We start from the raw sequence: 19,228 nt of genomic DNA on the forward strand, positions 1-19,228 counted from the left end.
TTGAATTGCCTCTCTGGTATAGTTGATGAAACGCTGTTGGTTATAATAAATGTAATTTAGCCAATCCACATTTTTATTGAGAGTCGACCACCAAAAAAGACTGATTCCAATCCAGCCCATATCTGATTCCTAGCTTTAAACTCATCAGGCACCCCCCTTGGAACCCCAATGCTATCAATGTAAATTCTATCATCAAAGGACCCTGACAGAGCACTCCTCCCCTCTCTTTCACCTGGCACTAGGTCTTTGTGTTGTATAAGGGTGAAGGGCATGCCTAACTGTACCAATGCACAAATACCAGTCCAATTTGCAGGTAGGTTTGGCCACAGCTTCATACCTCCACACAACCACCAGACATCCGATCTCGGCCTTTTTATCTTACTAAAGTCCTCGGAACTCAACCACCCAGTCAGGTCCCTCATTGTCTCGTCAGTTGTAACATTCTCTGTCCTATTGCATGTTCTTACTTCCCCTACAATCCATCTGTGTGTTTTGTGTCGAGCCACACAATAATAGTCTCCTCCTGCGACTGTGAAAGGGGGAAGTCTGGATCTAATGGGCACATAGGATACAGATAATGCAGATCAGTGCAACTGTCTGGCTTCCTTGCCTTCATGAACAGCTTTACCATACAGGCCATTCCACTTGGTAAATTAATTCCATCGAGTAGAAAGGGGATGGTTGTCAACTGAAGTTTGGCTGTTGCGCAGGCATAACCTTCTTCTTTAGCTACTGATCTAGCTGTATACTGAATCCATTCCAGCCATAGGTTGGAATCCCCAAACCAAGTCTCCACCTCAATCACTTCCTTAAGATCTTTCGTCTGAACTATCCTCACCGGTCCTTGGCTCTGGATGACTACGCGGGTAATGTCCGTTTTATCAGGGGTACTACTGGTATTCTGGCTGGTGGTAGAACTATCTCCTGTCCTAACCTCTACTACTCGGAATGGTACCGCAGTGTCGACAATGGTCTGGTCAAGGCCAACGTACCATAACCCTAAATCCTCTTTCTTTATGCTTTTAATGGTCATTCCTATCTTCAAGCAATACTTCCCTTGCTCTGGATTGCAGTCAAAAACCCTGGCCTTCACTATACTCCTTCTGTTTCTATATTGGGTGTGTGGATTGACATAGCCTTCTCTCTCTGTGTGAGCTATGACCTGATTCCATGAGTTACACCGGGATCTACACAGATATCTTCCCCATGAAGTCCGAGTCCTAGACTGCCAGGAGGTTAGGGACCCCATTTGGTCTGCATAGAACTCTATTGAGACATCCTTCCCTAACTCTACTCTCACTTCCTTTTTATCCAGATCGAGGGGACCTTTTGTACCTAGGCCATAAAAACTCCTCATCTTCTACACTATGGGTCAAGTTACCACTTTCTGACTTCTCGAGTGGTTCATGGTGTATTAGGAATATGGCTCCCCACAATCAGACAGCTCAGACTGACCAGTACCCCTGTAAAGCCCCACCCCCTCCCGGAGAATATATCACTGGCTAGAGGCCAACCCACACTTTCACTTCTATGAACGCACACAGTGAGGATCGGGCGGGTTAGGGAATCTTCGTTAGAGAGGTAACCCCTAAACCTTATTGGTATTCGGTTCTTCTCCTAACTCTGTGATTGTTCGACAGTGTCAGTGTGTTTTACCCTCCCGCAATGTGTGATATGAACCCAGGTAGCTCTTTCAGCTATTCTCACCGCGAAGGCTATTACCAGGAACACTTGGTATGGGCCCTCCCACCGTGGCTGCTTCCAGTTCTTTTCTCCTCAGGGACTGGATCCACACCCAGTCTCCTGGTTGGATTGAGTGAATCATCTTCTCCTGTAATTCACCTGTTGGACACAAAGTCTCGGACATACGGGTTTGGTTAACCATGTGTTCTGTTAGTATATCTTCAACTTCTATGTCTACCTGTTCTGGCCTCCCTAACTCTGGCATTCTATATGGTTTACCTGATCAGCTAAAATGTAATCCATTATTTAAAGAGATAGATCCTAGTAAACCAACTACCCTAATCGTGTCCCACCCAGTAAATTGGGACCACTTCTTCCCATTTAATATACTTATCTATTATAAAAAAATGTTTTTTTAAGTAGTTTGTTATCCAGTAGGCTACAAAGTTTTCCGAACCTGCTCACTATCCCCCTGTTGACACATGGCTCTGCCCATGTGTCAATCTTGCCGCATCTCTAAACAATGACTTCGGTAGTATTGGTAACTTATCATGATACCAAATACCGTCCTTATATAAATTGCTCCTAACTTCTCCCATTTCGAAATCCCTTTCACTGGTGCTCTAGACGGCTAATTTTAATATAGCTTTGTCTGTTTACTTCCTCTTTTAAGAACTGCTGTGTCGACGGCTGCGGTTTAACCTGTTTAGGATAGGGGGCAGTATTTTCACGGCCGGATAAAAAACGTACCTGATTTAATCTGTTTATTACTCCTGCCCAGAAACCAGAATATGCATATAATTGTTTGATTTTGATAGAAAACACCCTAACGTTTCTAAAACTGTTTGAATGGTGTCTGAGTATAACAGAACTCATATGGCAGGCCAAAACCTGAGAAGATTGCATACAGGAAGTGCCCTCTCTGACCATTTCTTGGCCTTCTATAGCCTCTTTATGGAAAATAGAGGATCTCTGCTGTAACATGACATTTTCTAAGACTCCCATAGGCTCTCAGAATGCGCCAGAACGTTGAATGATGACTCTGCAGTCCCTGGCTGAAAAACAGTAGCGCATTTGGATAGTGGTCGATCTGAGAACAATGAAACGGGCGCGCGCGTGCACGTGAAGAGTCCATTTTACATTTTCAGTCTTTGAATGAAAACAAACGTCGCCCGCGGTCGGAATATTATCGCTATTTTACGAGAAAAATCGCAGAAAAATAGATTTTAACCTTTGAGGATAGGGGGCAGTATTGAGAATTTTGGAAAAAATATGTTCCCATTTTTAACTGCCTCCTACAACAACTCAGAAGCTAGAATATGCATATTATTGTTCAGGTTTGGATAGAAAACACTCTGAATTTTCTAAAACTGTTTGAATGGTGTCTGTGAGTATAACAGAACTCCTATGGCAGGCAAAAACCTGACAAGGTTTCAAGCAGGAAGTACCCTGTCTGACAAGGAGTCGTGCGTCTTGCATCTTTTTATTGAAAAGTAAGGATCTTAGCTGTAACGTGACAATTCCCAGGGCTCCAATAGGCTCTCAGAGCCCGGGAAATAACTGAAGGTTTACGAGGGAGCCTCAGTCTGAAACACATTATCACCTTTTGTAAGTGGCTGCTCAGAGGACCTTTGAATGAGGCGCGTGCACGATTCGCTCCTGAGGAGAAATTTTATTCGGCTGTTTAGGCTCAATGCATATTCCCGGTTGGAATATTATAACTTATCTACGAGATAAATGGCATAAAAATTGGTTTTAAACAGCGGTTGACATGCTTCGAAGTACGGTAATGGAATATTTAGACATTTTTGACACGCCAATGCGCCATACCGTGATGAAGCATTCTGATAGTGTCTAGAACTCACGAACAAAACGTCGCTGTTTGGATATAACGATGGATTATTTGGGACCAAACCAACATTTGTTATTGAAGTAGAAGTCCTGGCAGTGTATTCTGATGAAGAACAAGCAAGGTAAGAACATTCTTCTTATAGGAAATGTGATTTTGGTGGAGGCTGACCTGGGTGGGTATCTAAATAGCTAGCCCTGTGATGCCGGGCTATGTACTTAGATTATTGCAAAATGTGCTTCATCCGAAAAGCTATTTAAAATCGGACATATCGAGTGCATAGAGGAGTAATGTATCTATAATTCTTAAAATAATTGTTATGCTTTTTGTGAACGTTTATCGTGAGTAATTTAGCAAACTGTTAGTAAATTCCCCGGAAGTTTGCGGGGGTTATGCTTTTTCTGAACGTCACATGCTAATGTAAAAAGCTGTTTTTTGATATAAATATGAACTTGATTGAACAGACATGCATGTATTGTATAACACAATGTCCTAGGTGTGTCATCTGATGAAGATCATAAAAGGTTAGTGCTGCATTTAGCTGTGGTTTGGGTTTATGTGACATGATATGCTAGCTTGAAAATGGGTGTCTGATTTTTTCTGGCTGGGCACTCTGCTGACATAATCTAATGTTTTGCTTTCGTTGTAAAGCCTTTGTGAAATCGGACAGTGGGGTTAGATTAACGAGATTCTTGTCTTTAAATAGCTGTAAATAGTCATATGTTTGAGAAATTGAAGTAATAGTATTTCTAACGATTCAAAAATCGCGCCACTGGATTTCAGTGGCTGTTACGTAGGTGGGACGAGTTCGTCCCACATACCCTAGAGAGGTTAAACAGCGGTTGACATGCTTCGAAGTACGGTAATGGAATATTTAGACATTTTTTGTCACGATATGCGCCGGCACGTCACCCTTCGGATAGTGTCTTGAATGCAAGAACAAACGCAGCTATTTGGATATAACTATGGATTATTTGGAACCAAACCAACATTGTTGTTGAAGTAAAAGTCCTGGGAGTGCATTCTGACGAAGAACAGCAAAGGTAATAACATTTTTCTTATAGTAAATCTGACTTTGGTGAGGGCTAAACTTGGTGGGTGTCTAAATAGCTAGCCCGTGATGGCTGGGCTATCTACTCAGAATATTGCAAAATGTGCTTTCACCGAAAAGCTATTTTAAAATCGGACATAGCGATTGCATAAAGAAGTTCTGTATCTATAATTCTTAAAATAATTGTTATGTTTTTTGTGAGCGTTTATCGTGAGTAATTTAGTAAATTCACCGGAAGTTTGCGGTGGGTATGCTAGTTCTGAACGTCACATGCTAATGTAAAAAGCTGTTTTTTGATATAAATATGAACTTGATTGAACAAAACATGCATGTATTGTATAACATAATGTCCTAGGATTGTCATCTGATGAAGATCATCAAAGGTTAGTGCTGCATTTAGCTGTAGTTTGGGTTTATGTGACATTATATGCTAGCTTGAAAAATGGGTGTCTGATTATTTCTGGCTGGGTACTCTGCTGACATAATCTAATGTTTTGCTTTCTTTGTAAAGCCTTTTTGAAATCGGACAGTGTGGTTAGATTAACGAGAGTCTTGTCTTTAAAATGGTGTAAAATAGTCATATGTTTGAGAAATTGAAGGCAACGTCTTATAATAGTAATCCCTGAGATGATTCCATAGCTACTTAAATGTATCTCCATACTCTTCATGATCACCACAGATGTCATATATCCCTGTCCTGTTGGCTTAGAATATATCCTATATTCTTAACCTAAGTCTACCGTTATTACGCTTATTCTGGCTAAATATAATAATAATATTATGGCAATTTCACAACCTTGTTGTGTTAAATTCCTTACACTGCATCCAACTACAGCTAAACTTAGCTTTATAATGTATAACAATACCACTACTGGTCAAAAGATATTCAAATAACATAATCAGATCAAATTCACTAATCTGAACTACTCCACAAAGAAAAATTATTGTACCCTTATCGTCATTCTGTCTTCTCATTGGTTCAAATTACCAATGTGTCTAAGAACTTTAAACTCCATCATCATTATCAGTTATACAAATTTCCTTAAAACCAGTATTACAAATTACCTTAAATTCATCATCCAAATGGCCCTCCCATGAGGCTGATCAGACCACAAAGGGGTGCCATGATAGAGGTCAAAAGTCATACCACCCTTTAATAACGGTGTTTGTTATTATATTAGACAAATTAAAGAAAAACCATCAGACATTTTATACATGTTGGATCCCAGGTTCCCAGACCATTCCCTTATCACATATTTAATTAAAAGTCAGAAAATAAAACTTCTTTTTTTTTCTTCAAATATAGGACTGTGTTATGTCGTTTTATAGATACACCTCTCCTGAATCTACCCACGTGTCCGATTTCAAAAAGGCTTTACAGCAAAAGCACAACATTAGATTATGTTAGAGGAGTACATCGTAAAAGTACTGCGTGACGTTGACTAACTATTTCTCCTCAGATGTGTCATTTGAAACAGCAATTTACTGAATTACTATTCGAAAAAAAATTTAAAATGTAATATTGTCAATCTAAGATTTAAAGATTAACATGTCCTCAAAGCACCTGTCATGCCAGATTTAAAAATAACTTTACTGGGTAATCATACTTTGCGATGAAAGGGGATGCGATACTCAGAAAAATAGTCTATCAGCGCCATCTTGGAACAACCCCATTTCAAATATAGTCTTGTATATTTTTTAAAATATTCCCTTACCTTCGATTATCTTTATCAGAATGCAGTTCTAGGAAACCCAGGTCCACAACAAATGTATTTTTGTTCGAAAAAGTTACTCCAATATGTCCCAATAGCTTGTTCTTGTTAGTGCGTTCTGAAGCCTAAACCGAAACTAACGTCGCGCGCAGTCTACCTCTCTGACTATAAGGTATTTAGATTCGTTCAAACATGTCAAACGTTGTATAACATAAATATTTAGTGTCTTTTTCGACCACAGAACCAATAGCATTCAAGACGGACGGTTGCATTGTCTTGCAAAACGTCACCCCGCTCCTCCGCTCTCTCCACTGGCTTCCAGTTGAAGCTCGCATCCGCTACAAGACCATGGTGCTTGCCTACGGAGCTGTGAGGGGAACGGCACCTCCGTACCTTCAGGCTCTGATCAGGCCCTACACCCAAACAAGGGCACTGCGTTCATCCACCTCTGGCCTGCTCGCCTCCCTACCTCTGAGGAAGCACAGTTCCCGCTCAGGCCCAATCAAAACTGTTCGCTGCTCTGGCACCCCAATGGTGGAACAAGCTCCCTCACAATGCCAGGACAGCGGAGTCAACCACCACCTTCCGGAGACACCTGAAACCCCACCTCTTTAAGGAATACCTGGGATAGGATAAAGTAATCCTTCTAACCCCCCCCCCTTTAAAAGATTTAGATGCACTATTGTAAAGTGGTTGTTCTACTGGATATTATAGGTGAATGCACCAATTTGTAAGTCGCTCTGGATAAGAGCGTCTGCTAAATGACTTAAATGTAAATGTAAATGTAAATGTTTGGACGGTGGCGCGCCGGCGTCATAATGGTGATGGCCTTCCCCATGTCATCATGTTCCACAGCCTCTCTTGCAGCCAATTTTGACAGTAGAACCCTCAAATCACTTTGTAAAGACTGGGGACATCTTGTGGAAGCAATAGGAAGTGCTCAATGAACCATTGCTCACGGTGTGATTAATAGGGAACGATGTGAAGTTGAGTCCACAATTCAGAATTCCACATCTTGTTACGATCGGTCTCGGGGTTTTGACTGCCATATGAGTTCTGTTATACTCACAGACACCATTCAAACAGTTGGTAGAAACTTTAGAGTGTTTTCTATCCACCAGTATTAATTATATGCATATCCTAGCTTCTGAGATTGAGTAGGAGGCCGTTTAAAATGGGCACGATTTTTTTTCCAAAACGCGCTGTGGCGCCCCCTATCCTAGGGTAACTCAAAGAAGTTAAGGAAAATCATCTTAAATCCACTTCAATCAGTGTAGATGAAGGGGAAGAGACGGGGTAAAGAAGGATTTTTAAGCCTTGAGACAATCGAGACAATGGATTGTGTGTATGTGCCATGCAGAGGGTGAATGGGCAACACAAAAGATTGGTTTGAGTGTCAAGAACTGCAACGCTGCTGGGTTTTTCACTCTCAACAGTTTCCCCGTGTGCATCAAGACTGGTCCACCACCCAAAGGACATCCAGCCAACCTTTACACAACTGTGGGGAAGCATTGGAGTCAACAAGGGAAAGCATCCCCATGGAATACCTTATCCATGCCCCGACGAATTGAAGCCGTTCTGAGGGCAAAAAGGGGTGCAACTCAATATTAGGAAGGTGTTCTTAATGTTTTGTGCACCCAGTTTACATCATCAATATTTGTTTTTTTCCAACTGTTTGGTTATTATAACAGCGTCACTGAATGTACAAAACATTAAGAACGCCTTCTCTTTCCATGACATTAGACAGACCAGGTGAATCCAGGTGAAAGCTACATTCCCTTATTGATGCCACTTGTTAAATCCACTTCAATCAGTGTAGATGAAGAAGGGGAGGAGACAGGTAAAAAAAAAATGCTTGAGACAATTGAGACATGGATTGTGTGTGTGTGTGTCATTCAGAGTGTGAATGGGCAAGATCAAAATACACTACAAAAGTATGTGGACACGTGCTCATCGAACATCTCATTCCAAAATCGTGGGCATTGACATGGAGTTGGTCCCCCACTTTGCTGCTAGATGTTGGTACATTCCTGTGGGGGGACTTGCTTCCATTCAGCCACAAGAGCATTAGTGAGGTCGGGTCACTGATGTTGGGGCGATTAGGTCCTGGCTCACAGTCGGCGTTCCGATTCATCCCGAAGGTGTTCGATGGGGTTGAGGTAGGTTGAGGTTTGCAGGCCAGTCAAGTTCTTCCACATCAATCTCTGCCGTTGTTGCTCCTAGACGTTTCCACTTCACAATAACAGCACTTACAGTTGATCGGTGGGGGAGGGTACCTCTAGCAGGGCAGACATTTCACGAAATGACTTGTTGGAAAGGTGGCATCCTATGACAGTGCCACGTTGAAAATCACTGAGCTCTTCAGTAAGGCCTTTCTACTGCCAATGTTTGTCTATGGAGATTGCATGGCGGTGTGCTCAATTTTATAGACCTGTCAGCAACAGGTGTCTGAAATTGCTGAATCCACAAATTTGAAAGGGTGTTCACATACTTTTGTATATATAGTGTATTTAAGTTCCTTTGAACGGGGGTATGGTAATAGGTGCCAGGCGCACTGGTTTGTGTCAAGAAATGCAACGCTGCTGGGTTTTTTCACACTCAACAGTTTCCTGTGTGTATCAAGAATGGTCCACCACCCAAAGGACATCCAGTCAACTTGCCACAACTGTGGGAAGCATTGGAGTCAAGATGGGCTCAGCATCCCTATGGAACGCTTTCGACACCTTGTAGTGTCCATGACCCAACGAATTGAGACTGTTCTGAGTGCAAAAAGGGGGGGGGCGGGGGTAACTCAATATTAGGAAGGTATTGTTAATTTTTCGTACACTCAGTAGGAACAGAATTAGTATAATACAGTCAGGAAGACAGAGAGGTGATCTAGTTACTCAGTAGAAACAGAATTAGTATAATACAGTCAGGAAGACAGGGAGGTGATCTAGTTACTCAGTAGGAACAGAATTAGTATAATACAGTCAGGAAGACAGAGAGGTGATCTAGTTACTCAGTAGAAACAGAATTAGTATAATACAGTCAGGAAGACAGAGAGGTGATCTAGTTACTCAGTAGAAACAGAATTAGTATAATACAGTCAGGAAGACAGAGAGGTGATCTAGTTACTCAGTAGAAACAGAATTAGTATAATCAGTCAGAAGACAGAGAGGTGATACTAGTTACTCAGTAGAAACAGAATTAGTATAATACAGTCAGGAAGACAGGGAGGTGATCTAGTTACTCATAGAAACAGAATTAGTATAATACAGTCAGGAAGACAGAGAGGTGATCTAGTTACTCAGTAGGAACAGAATTAGTATAATACAGTCAGGAAGGACAGAGAGGTTATCTAGTTACTCAGTAGAAACAGAATTAGTATAATACCAGTCAGGAAGACAGGGAGGTGATCTAGTTACTCAGTAGAAACAGAATTAGTATAATACAGTCAGGAAGACAGAGAGGTGATCTAGTTACTCAGTAGAAACAGAATTAGTATATACAGTCAGGAAGACAGAGAGGTGATCTAGTTACTCAGTAGAAACAGAATTAGTATAATACAGTCAGGAAGACAGAGAGGTGATCTAGTTACTCAGTAGAAACAGAATTAGTATAATACAGTCAGGAAGACAGAGAGGTGATCTAGTTACTCAATAGGAACAGAATTAGTATAATACAGTCAGGAAGACAGAGAGGTGATCTAGTTACTCAGTAGAAACAGAATTAGTATAATACAGTCAGGAAGACAGAGAGGTGATCTAGTTACTCAGTAGAAACAGAATTAGTATAATACAGTCAGGAAGACAGAGAGGTGATCTAGTTACTCAGTAGGAACAGAATTAGTATAATACAGTCAGGAAGACAGGGAGGTGATCTAGTTACTCAGTAGAAACAGAATTAGTATAATACAGTCAGGAAGACAGAGAGGTGATCTAGTTACTCAGTAGAAACAGAATTAGTATAATACAGTCAGGAAGACAGAGAGGTGATCTAGTTACTCAGTAGAAACAGAATTAGTATAATACAGTCAGGAAGACAGGGAGGTGATCTAGTTACTCAGTAGAAACAGAATTAGTATAATACAGTCAGGAAGACAGAGAGGTGATCTAGTTACTCAGTAGGAACAGAATTAGTATAATACAGTCAGGAAGACAGAGAGGTGATCTAGTTACTCAGTAGAAACAGAATTAGTATAATACAGTCAGGAAGACAGAGAGGTGATCTAGTTACTCAGTAGAAACAGAATTAGTATAATACAGTCAGGAAGACAGAGAGGTGAAGGATCTAGCTACTGCCTGTCTTATTTATCGGTGGACCGTTTCCTCTTCTCTCAGTTGTGGTGTGCCGTGCACACAACCCTTGATACACACAGGCTTCCCTGTAGCTCAGTTGATAGAGCATGGTGTTTGCAACACCAGGGTTGTGGGTTTGATTCCCACGGGGGGCCAGCACAGGAAAAAAAAAAAAAAATGTATGAAATGTATGTATTCACTACTGTAAGTCGCTCTGGATAAGAGCGTCTGCTAAATGACTAAAATGTAAAAAAATGTAAATGTAAAATGAGAGCGCCCACGAGGGACTCGTGACCCCACAATCCCCCCCCAAAATGTAGCCTTATCGACACCCTCTCCAACTCGCCAGACTTTGCTGAGCACTTCCAGTGCCCCACTGGCTCCCTTATGAACTGGGGTCACCGCTGCGTGTCGTGGTAGGGACCCACTGGCCCCCTTATGAACTGGGGTCACAGCATAGTGTCGTGGTGTCGTGTGTCATAGTGTCGTGGTAGGGCCTGGCAGACCCACTGGCCCCTTTATGAACTGGGGTCACAGCAGAGTGTCGTGGTAGGGCCTGGCAGACCCACTGGCTCCCTTATGAACTGGGGTCACAGCAGAGTGTCGTGGTAGGGCCTGGCAGACCCACTGGCTCCCTTATGAACTGGGGTCACAGCAGAGTGTCGTGGTAGGGCCTGGCAGACCCACTGGCTCCCTTATGAACTGGGGTCACAGCAGAGTGTTGTGGTAGGGCCTGGCAGACCCACTGGCTCCCTTATGAACTGGGGTCACAGCAGAGTGTCGTGGTAGGACCTGGCAGACCCACTGGCTCCCTTATGAACTGGGGTGAACCAAAAAAGGTGAACCGAAGAGAATGACTCCTCAACCCAAGAGGCCCTGGAGCAGCTGTGAGTTTGAATGGTGTCTGTGAGTATAACAGAACTCATATGGCAGGCAAAAACCTGAGAAGATTCCTTACAGGAAGTAGCCTGTCTGACCATTCCTTGAGCTTCTTGCCTCTGTTTATTGAAGACTGAGGATCTTTGCTGTTCATAATAGCTTCCACTAGATGTCAACATTATTTATTCAAGGTTTTGAGGCTTCTATTTTGAAAAATAAATAAATATTTACACTTTCAGTGAGCTGACTGCTTGAGTCACATCAGTGTTGTTGCGCACGATGGAGAGGGTGCACACTTGGGAATTTGGCATTCCTATTGAACACAGTACTTTCCGTATGAAATATTATAGTTTATTTACATTTTAGACAACCTGAGGATGATATAGACACGTTATTTGACTTGTTTGGTCGAAATTTACTGGTAGCTTTTAGAACTTCTTTGTCTGCATGTTGAAGGAGTGGATTTCTGAAGTCATGGTGCCTGCTAAACAGACTATTTTGGGATATAAAGAAGGACTTTATCGAACAAAACGACCATTCATTGTGTAGCTGGGACCCTTGGGATTGCAAACAGAGGAAGATCTTCCAAGGTAAGTGATTTATTTTATCGCTATTTGGGATTCTGTGACGCCTCTGCTTGTTTTGAAAATATGTTGTTGTGGGGTGCTGTCCTCAGATAATCGAAAGCTATGCTTTCACCGTAAAGCCTTCTTGAAATCTGACAACGCAGTTCGATTGCCAAGATTCTAAGCTTTTAAATGTTGTATGACACTTGTATTTTCATGAATGTTTAATATATTTCTATTTTGAATTTGGCGCTCTGCAATTTCACCGGATGTTGTCGTAGGTGTTTCGCTAGCGGTCCGCGAGCCCTAAAAGTTATTAAAACCATGTGCACTGATTTAGTTAAAACTAGTTCCATCAGAGCCCTTACAAAACCTTTTACAACTGATTCATCACTGTCATACCTTATAGGGTCCAGAGTTTTCCTGGTTAGGTCAACAGATAAGGACAAACTCTGGGCCCCAGGGCAAAAAAAATTGCCCCCCCCCACTCTGGGACCTATGGTTGCCACCAGTCTGCTTGCCGTTCTCAGTTATCGTCAGGTACTGTATGTGGATGATCAGGGCTTTATTCAGAAAAAGTTTCTTGGGCTACTTTGATTTGCCAAGTGGGCGAGATGTGAATTCTGTGTTTATCTTCATGGACAAACTTGTTGTTCAAACCTACGATGGCTCAGCTTCAAGGGAACGTATCTGCTATTTGTATTTCCAGCTGAGTCCCCTCCTGTTCCATGGTTTAACAAGCGATGACCACTCCACTACCATTGTCAACTACCTCCTCATATGAACTGGAAGCCACGTCTCATGTGTCCCACTCATCCACTGGCACATTGAATGTTTCCTCTCCAAGCACGGTGAGGGAACCCCTGTCAATTTTCTCTCATTACTTTATGTAGAGTCAATCACAAACACAATCACATTATTACACATCTATGATTTGACTCCTTGCTTGGACTAACTCATTCTTAGCTCTTTTGTCTCACTGTGTAGTGTTTTTGTGTTATTGTCTTCCCAGTCAAATCCTGTCCTGCACTGGTCAAGCCTCTGAACACCTCAACTCATGCCTCATACCCTCATTCAATCACTGCTGTGATCCCTTCCCAAAATGGTGTAAGTAGCCCTCTCATTCCTATTCCCCATAATATTGTACTATAAGTGTTTTTATTAAATGTTTTAGGTTAAAATAATTACTCTTTGACAATTTTTGAAACACATTTTTCACGTCTCTGTGCGTTACGCACCTATACTGTGGGTCTCCCATCCTCCTCAACAACAGAAATGTCTAATAACGTCTAATACAATTCATCATTAATAATTCTGCAAGTTTTCTGTGTTCAGAAGCCTGATTCTACTCACTGTGGAAGTGTTGAGCTGTATTATTTGGCCTGTGGTCCTGTTGTTCCCAGTCCCAGTGGTGAAGATAATGTCTTAATTGAGCTTCTTGTCTGTGACTGAGATACGTAATCTGCACATTTACTAAAACGTCAGCTCTCATCTCTCCCAATGTTCTCAATGTCAAACCATGAAGGCCGGGTAGTTTTTTTTCATGATTGCAACCCAGGTCATTTTAGTTGGCTGGACCTCGCTACATATTCGTCGCCAGACCCACTGGCTCCAGGTCATCTACAAGTCTATGCTAGGAAAAGCTCCGCCTTATCTCAGCTCACTGGTCACGATAACAACACCCACTCGTAGCACGCGCTCCAGCAGGTATATCTCACTGGTCATCCCCAAAGCCAACACCTCCTTTGGCTGCCTTTCCTTCCAGTTCTCTGCTGCCAATGACTGGAACGAATTGCAAAAATCGCTGAAGCCAGAGACTTCTATTTCCCTCACTAACTTTAAACATCAGCTATCTGAGCAGCTAACCGATCTCTGCAGCTGTACATAGTCCATCTGTAAATAGCCAATCCAATCTACCTATCTCATCCCCATATTGTTTTTATTTACTGTGCTGCTTTTTTGCACACCAGTATCTCTACTTACACATCATCATCTGCTCATCTATCACTCCAGTGTTAATCTGCTAAATTGTGATTACTTTGCTACTACGGCCTATTTATTGCCATACCTCCTCACGCCATTTGCACACACTGTATATAGACTTTCTTTTGTGTTGACTGTACGCTTGTTTGTTCCATGTAACACTGTGTTGTTGTTTCTGTCGCAATACTTTGCTTTATCTTGGCCAGGTCGCAGTTGTAAATGAGAACTTGTTCTCAACTGGCCACCTGGTTAAATAAAGGTGAAATAAATAAAAATAAAAAGATCCTATATCATAATGAATCAGATTACATGGAGAGGGGGGACCTGATCCTAGATTATAATGAATCAGATTACATGGAGAGGGGGGGGACCTGATCCTAGATCATATTGAATCAGATTACATGGAGAGGGGGGGACCTGATCCTAGATTATAATGAATCAGATTACATGGAGGGGGGGGCCCTGTTCCTAGATCATAATGAATCAGATTACATGGAGAGGGGGGACCTGATCCTAGATTATAATGAATCAGATTACATGGAGAGGGGGACCTGATCCTAATGAATCAGATTACATGGAGAGGGGGGACCTGATCCTATATCATAAGAATAAGATTACATGGAGAGGGGGAGCTGATCCTAGATTATAATGAATCAGATTACATGGAGTGGGGGGACCTGATCCTAGATCATAATGAATCAGATTATATGGAGAGGGGGGGACCTGATCCTAGATCATAATGAATCCGATTATATGGAGAGGAGGGACCTGATCCTAGATCATAATGAATGAGATTACATGGAGAGGAGGGGGCCTGATCCTATATCATAATGAATCAGATTACATGGAGAGGGGGGGACCTGATCCTAGATCATAATGAATCAGATTATATGGAGAGGGAGGACCTGATCCTAAATCATAATGAATCAGATTACATGGAGAGGAGGGGGGACCTGATCCTAGATCATAATGAATTAGATTACATGGAGAGGGTGGACCTGATCCTATATCATAATGAATCAGATTACATGGAGAGGGGGGACCTGATCCTAGATTATAATGAATCAGATTACATGGAGAGGGGGGGACCTGATCCTAGATCATATTGAATCAGATTACATGGAGAGGGGGGGACCTGATCCTAGATTATAATGAATCAGATTACATGGAGGGGGGGGGCCTGTTCCTAGATCATAATGAATCAGATTACATGGAGAGGGGGGACCTGATCCTAGATTATAATGAATCAGATTACATGGAGAGGGGACCTGATCCTAATGAATCAGATTACATGGAGAGGGGGGACCTGATCCTATATCATAAGAATAAGATTACATGGAGAGGGGGAGTAGATCCTAGATTATAATGAATCAGATTACATGGAGTGGGGGGACCTGATCCTAGATCATAATGAATCAGATTATATGGAGAGGGGGGGACCTGATCCTAGATCATAATGAATCCGATTATATGGAGAGGAGGGACCTGATCCTAGATCATAATGAATCAGATTACATGGAGAGGAGGGGGCCTGATCCTATATCATAATGAATCAGATTACATGGAGAGGGGGGGACCTGATCCTAGATCATAATGAATCAGATTATATGGAGAGGGAGGACCTGATCCTAAATCATAATGAATCAGATTACATGGAGAGGAGGGGGGACCTGATCCTAGATCATAATGAATTAGAATACATGGAGAGGGGGGACCTGATCCTATATCATAATGAATCAGATTACATGGAGAGGGGGGACCTGATCCTAGATCATAATGAATAAGAGTACATGGAGAGGGGGGGACCTGATCCAAGATCATAATTAATCAGATTACATGGAGAGGAGGGACCTGATCCTAGATCATAATGGATCAGATTACATGGAGAGGGGGACCTGATCCTAGATCATAATGAATCAGATTACATGGAGAGGGGGGACCTGATCCTAGATTATAATGGATCAGATTACATTGAGAGCCGGATATATATAATATACCCTACTATTTTGTAATATTTAATATGCCATAAACTATTGTTTTTTAACAGTTTCATTAATTCATTGTAATTAACTTAATCATTATGACACACCCCTCTCTATTGTCATTGGTTGCACTAATTGCACTGTTCGTCTACATAACCTGGTTCAAGTATTGATGACATCACCCTGAAGAAGGCACAGTGATGCTGAAAAGTTGGTAAATACCCAATAAATTACTGGGAGTTTATATATGGAGTCTGGAACTCTCTTTATTTTGATAGTTTATAACTCTTATGTATTATATATGTGCCATCATTTTGTGTTTTTCAGGCAGCCTGGGAAAGAACTGAAAAAACTCACTGAAGAGTCAAGACAGAGACACCAGAAAGACCAAAGAAGACTTGGACGCAGCATCAGAGGACAGAGAGGGATGTTCAGAACTCACTCAGTCTGGTCACTTGGTGAGGGTAGACTTGGAGGCTGCTTACCTGACATGGAGGAAGTCCCCCCTCCTCTCCCCTACCTTCCCTATACCCCCTCCTCTCCCCTACCTTCCCTATACCCCCTCCTCTCCCCTACCTTCCCTATACCCCCTCCTCTCCCCTATATTCCCTATACTCCCCTCCTCTCCCCTACCTTCCCTATACCCCCCTCCTCTCCCCTATCTTCCCTATACCCCCTCCTCTCCCCTACCTTCCCTATACCCCCTCCTCTCCCCTACCTTCCCTATACCCCCTCCTCTCCCCTACCTTCCCTATACCCCCCTCCTCTCCCCTACCTTCAATATACCCCCTCCTCTCCCCTACCTTCCCTATACCCCCTCCTCTCCCCTACCTTCCCTATACCCCCCTCCTCTCCCCTACCTTCCCTATACCCCCCTCCTCTCACATACCTTCCCAATAACCCCTCCTCTCCTCTACCTTCCCTATACCCCCTCCTCTCCTCTACCTTCCCTATACCCCCTCCTCTCCCCTACCTTCCCTATACCCCCTACTCTCCCCTACCTTCCCTATACCCCCCTCCTCTCCCCTATCTTCCCTATACCCCCTCCTCTACCCTACCTTCCCTATACCCCCTCCTCTCCCCTACCTTCCCTACACCCCCTCCTCTCCCCTACCTTCCCTATACCCCCTCCTCTCCCCTATATTCCTTATACTCCCCTCCTCTCCCCTATATTCCCTATACTCCCCTCCTCTCCCCTACCTTCCCTATACCCCCTCCTCTCCCCTATATTCCCTATACTCCCCTCCTCTCCCCTATATTCCCTATACTCCCCTCCTCTCCCCTACCTTCCCAATACCCCCTCCTCTCCCCTACCTTCCCTATACCCCCCTCCTCTCCCCTACCTTCCCTATACCCCCCTCCTCTCCCCTACCTTCAATATACCCCCTCCTCTCCCCTACCTTCCCTATACCCCCTCCTCTCCCCTACCTTCCCTATACCCCCCTCCTCTCCCTACCTTCCCTATACCCCCTCCTCTCCCCTACCTTCAATATACCCCCCTCCTCTCCCCTACCTTCCCTATACCCCCTCCTCTCCCCTACCTTCCCTATACCCCCCTCCTCTCCCCTACCTTCCCTATACCCCCTCCTCTCCCCTACCTTCCCAATACCCCCCTCCTCTCCCCTACCTTCCCTATACCCCCCTCCTCTCCCTACCTTCCCTATACCCCCCTCCTCTCCCCCTACCTTCCCTATACCCCCTCCTCTCCCCTACCTTCCCAATACCCCCTCCTCTCCCCTACCTTCCCTATACCCCCTCTTCTCCCCTATATTCCCTATACTCCCCTCCTCTCCCCTACCTTCCCTATACCCCCTCCTCTCCCCTATATTCCCTATACTCCCCTCCTCTCCCCTATATTCCCTATACTCCCCTCCTCTCCCCTACCTTCCCAATACCCCCTCCTCTCCCCTACCTTCCCTATACCACCCTCCTCTCCCCTACCTTCCCTATACCCCCCTCCTCTCCCCTACCTTCAATATACTCCCTCCTCTCCCCTACCTTCCCTATACCCCCTCCTCTCCCCTACCTTCCCTATACCCCCCTCCTCTCCCCTACCTTCCCTATACCCCCCTCCTCTCCCCTACCTTCCCTATACCCCCTCCTCTCCCCTACCTTCAATATACCCCTCCTCTCCCCTACCTTCCCTATACCCCCTCCTCTCCCCTACCTTCCCTATACCCCCCTCCTCTCCCCTACCTTCCCAATACCCCCTCCTCTCCTCTACCTTCCCTATACCCCCCCTCCTCTCCCCTACCTTCCCTATACCCCCTCCTCTCCCCTACCTTCCCTATACCCCCTCCTCTCCTCTACCTTCCCTATACCCCCTCCTCTCCCCTATATTCCCTATACTCCCCTCCTCTCCCCTATATTCCCTATACTGCCCTCATCTCCCCTACCTTCCCTATACCCCCTCCTCTCCTCTACCTTCCCTATACCCCCTCCTCTCCCCTACCTTCCCTATACCCCCTCCTCTCCCCTACTTTCCCTATACCCCCCTCCTCTCCCCTACCTTCCCTATACCCCCTCCTCTCCCCTACCTTCCCTATACCCCCCTCCTCTCCCCTACCTTCCCTATACTCACTCCTCTCCCCTACCTTCCCTATACCCCCCTCCTCTCCCCTAACTTCCCTATACCCACTCCTCTCCCCTATCTTCCCTATACCCCCTCCTCTCCCCTACCTTCCCTATACCCCCCCTCCTCTCCCTTACATTCCCTATACCCCCTCCTCTCCCCTACCTTCCCTATACCCCCTCCTCTCCCCTACCTTCCCTATACCCCCCTGTACCCTACCTTCCCTATACCCCCTCCTCTCCCCTACCTTCCCTATACCCCCTCCCCCCTATTATGTTGGACCATCATGTTTATTTGTTTGAATCTTGTCTTTTTTTGTGATCAGGTTAGAAGAGAATGACTCCTCAACCCAAGAGGCCCTGGAGCAGCTGTGATCAGGTTAGAAGAGAATGACTCCTCAACCCAAGAGGTCCTGGAGCAGCAGTGATCAGGTTAGAAGAGAATGACTCCTCAACCCAAGAGGCCCTGGAGCAGCTGTGATCAGGTTAGAATAGAATGACTCCTCAACCCAAGAGGCCCTGGAGCAGCTGTGATCAGGTTAGAAGAGAATGACTCCTCAACCCAAGAGGCCCTGGAGCAGCTGTGATCAGGTTAGAAGAGAATGACTCCTCAACCCAAGAGGCCCTGGAGCAGCTGTGATCAGGTTAGAAGAGAATGACTCCTCAACCCAA

General features: G+C 44.1%; 1 long non-coding RNA gene across 1 annotated transcript; it reads left to right on the top strand.

Annotated features, from left to right (window-relative positions):
• The first annotated feature begins 16,158 nt into the window (after positions 1-16,158).
• On the top strand, positions 16,159-18,922 carry LOC115186385 (uncharacterized). The gene is made up of 3 exons (XR_003875745.1): positions 16,159-16,199; positions 16,313-16,435; positions 18,883-18,922. It is a non-coding gene; the product is annotated as an uncharacterized LOC115186385 (long non-coding RNA).
• The last annotated feature ends 306 nt before the right edge of the window (positions 18,923-19,228 follow it).

The sequence above is a fragment of the Salmo trutta genome, unplaced genomic scaffold (genome assembly GCF_901001165.1).
Source record: "Salmo trutta unplaced genomic scaffold, fSalTru1.1, whole genome shotgun sequence".
NCBI lineage: Eukaryota > Metazoa > Chordata > Actinopteri > Salmoniformes > Salmonidae > Salmo > Salmo trutta.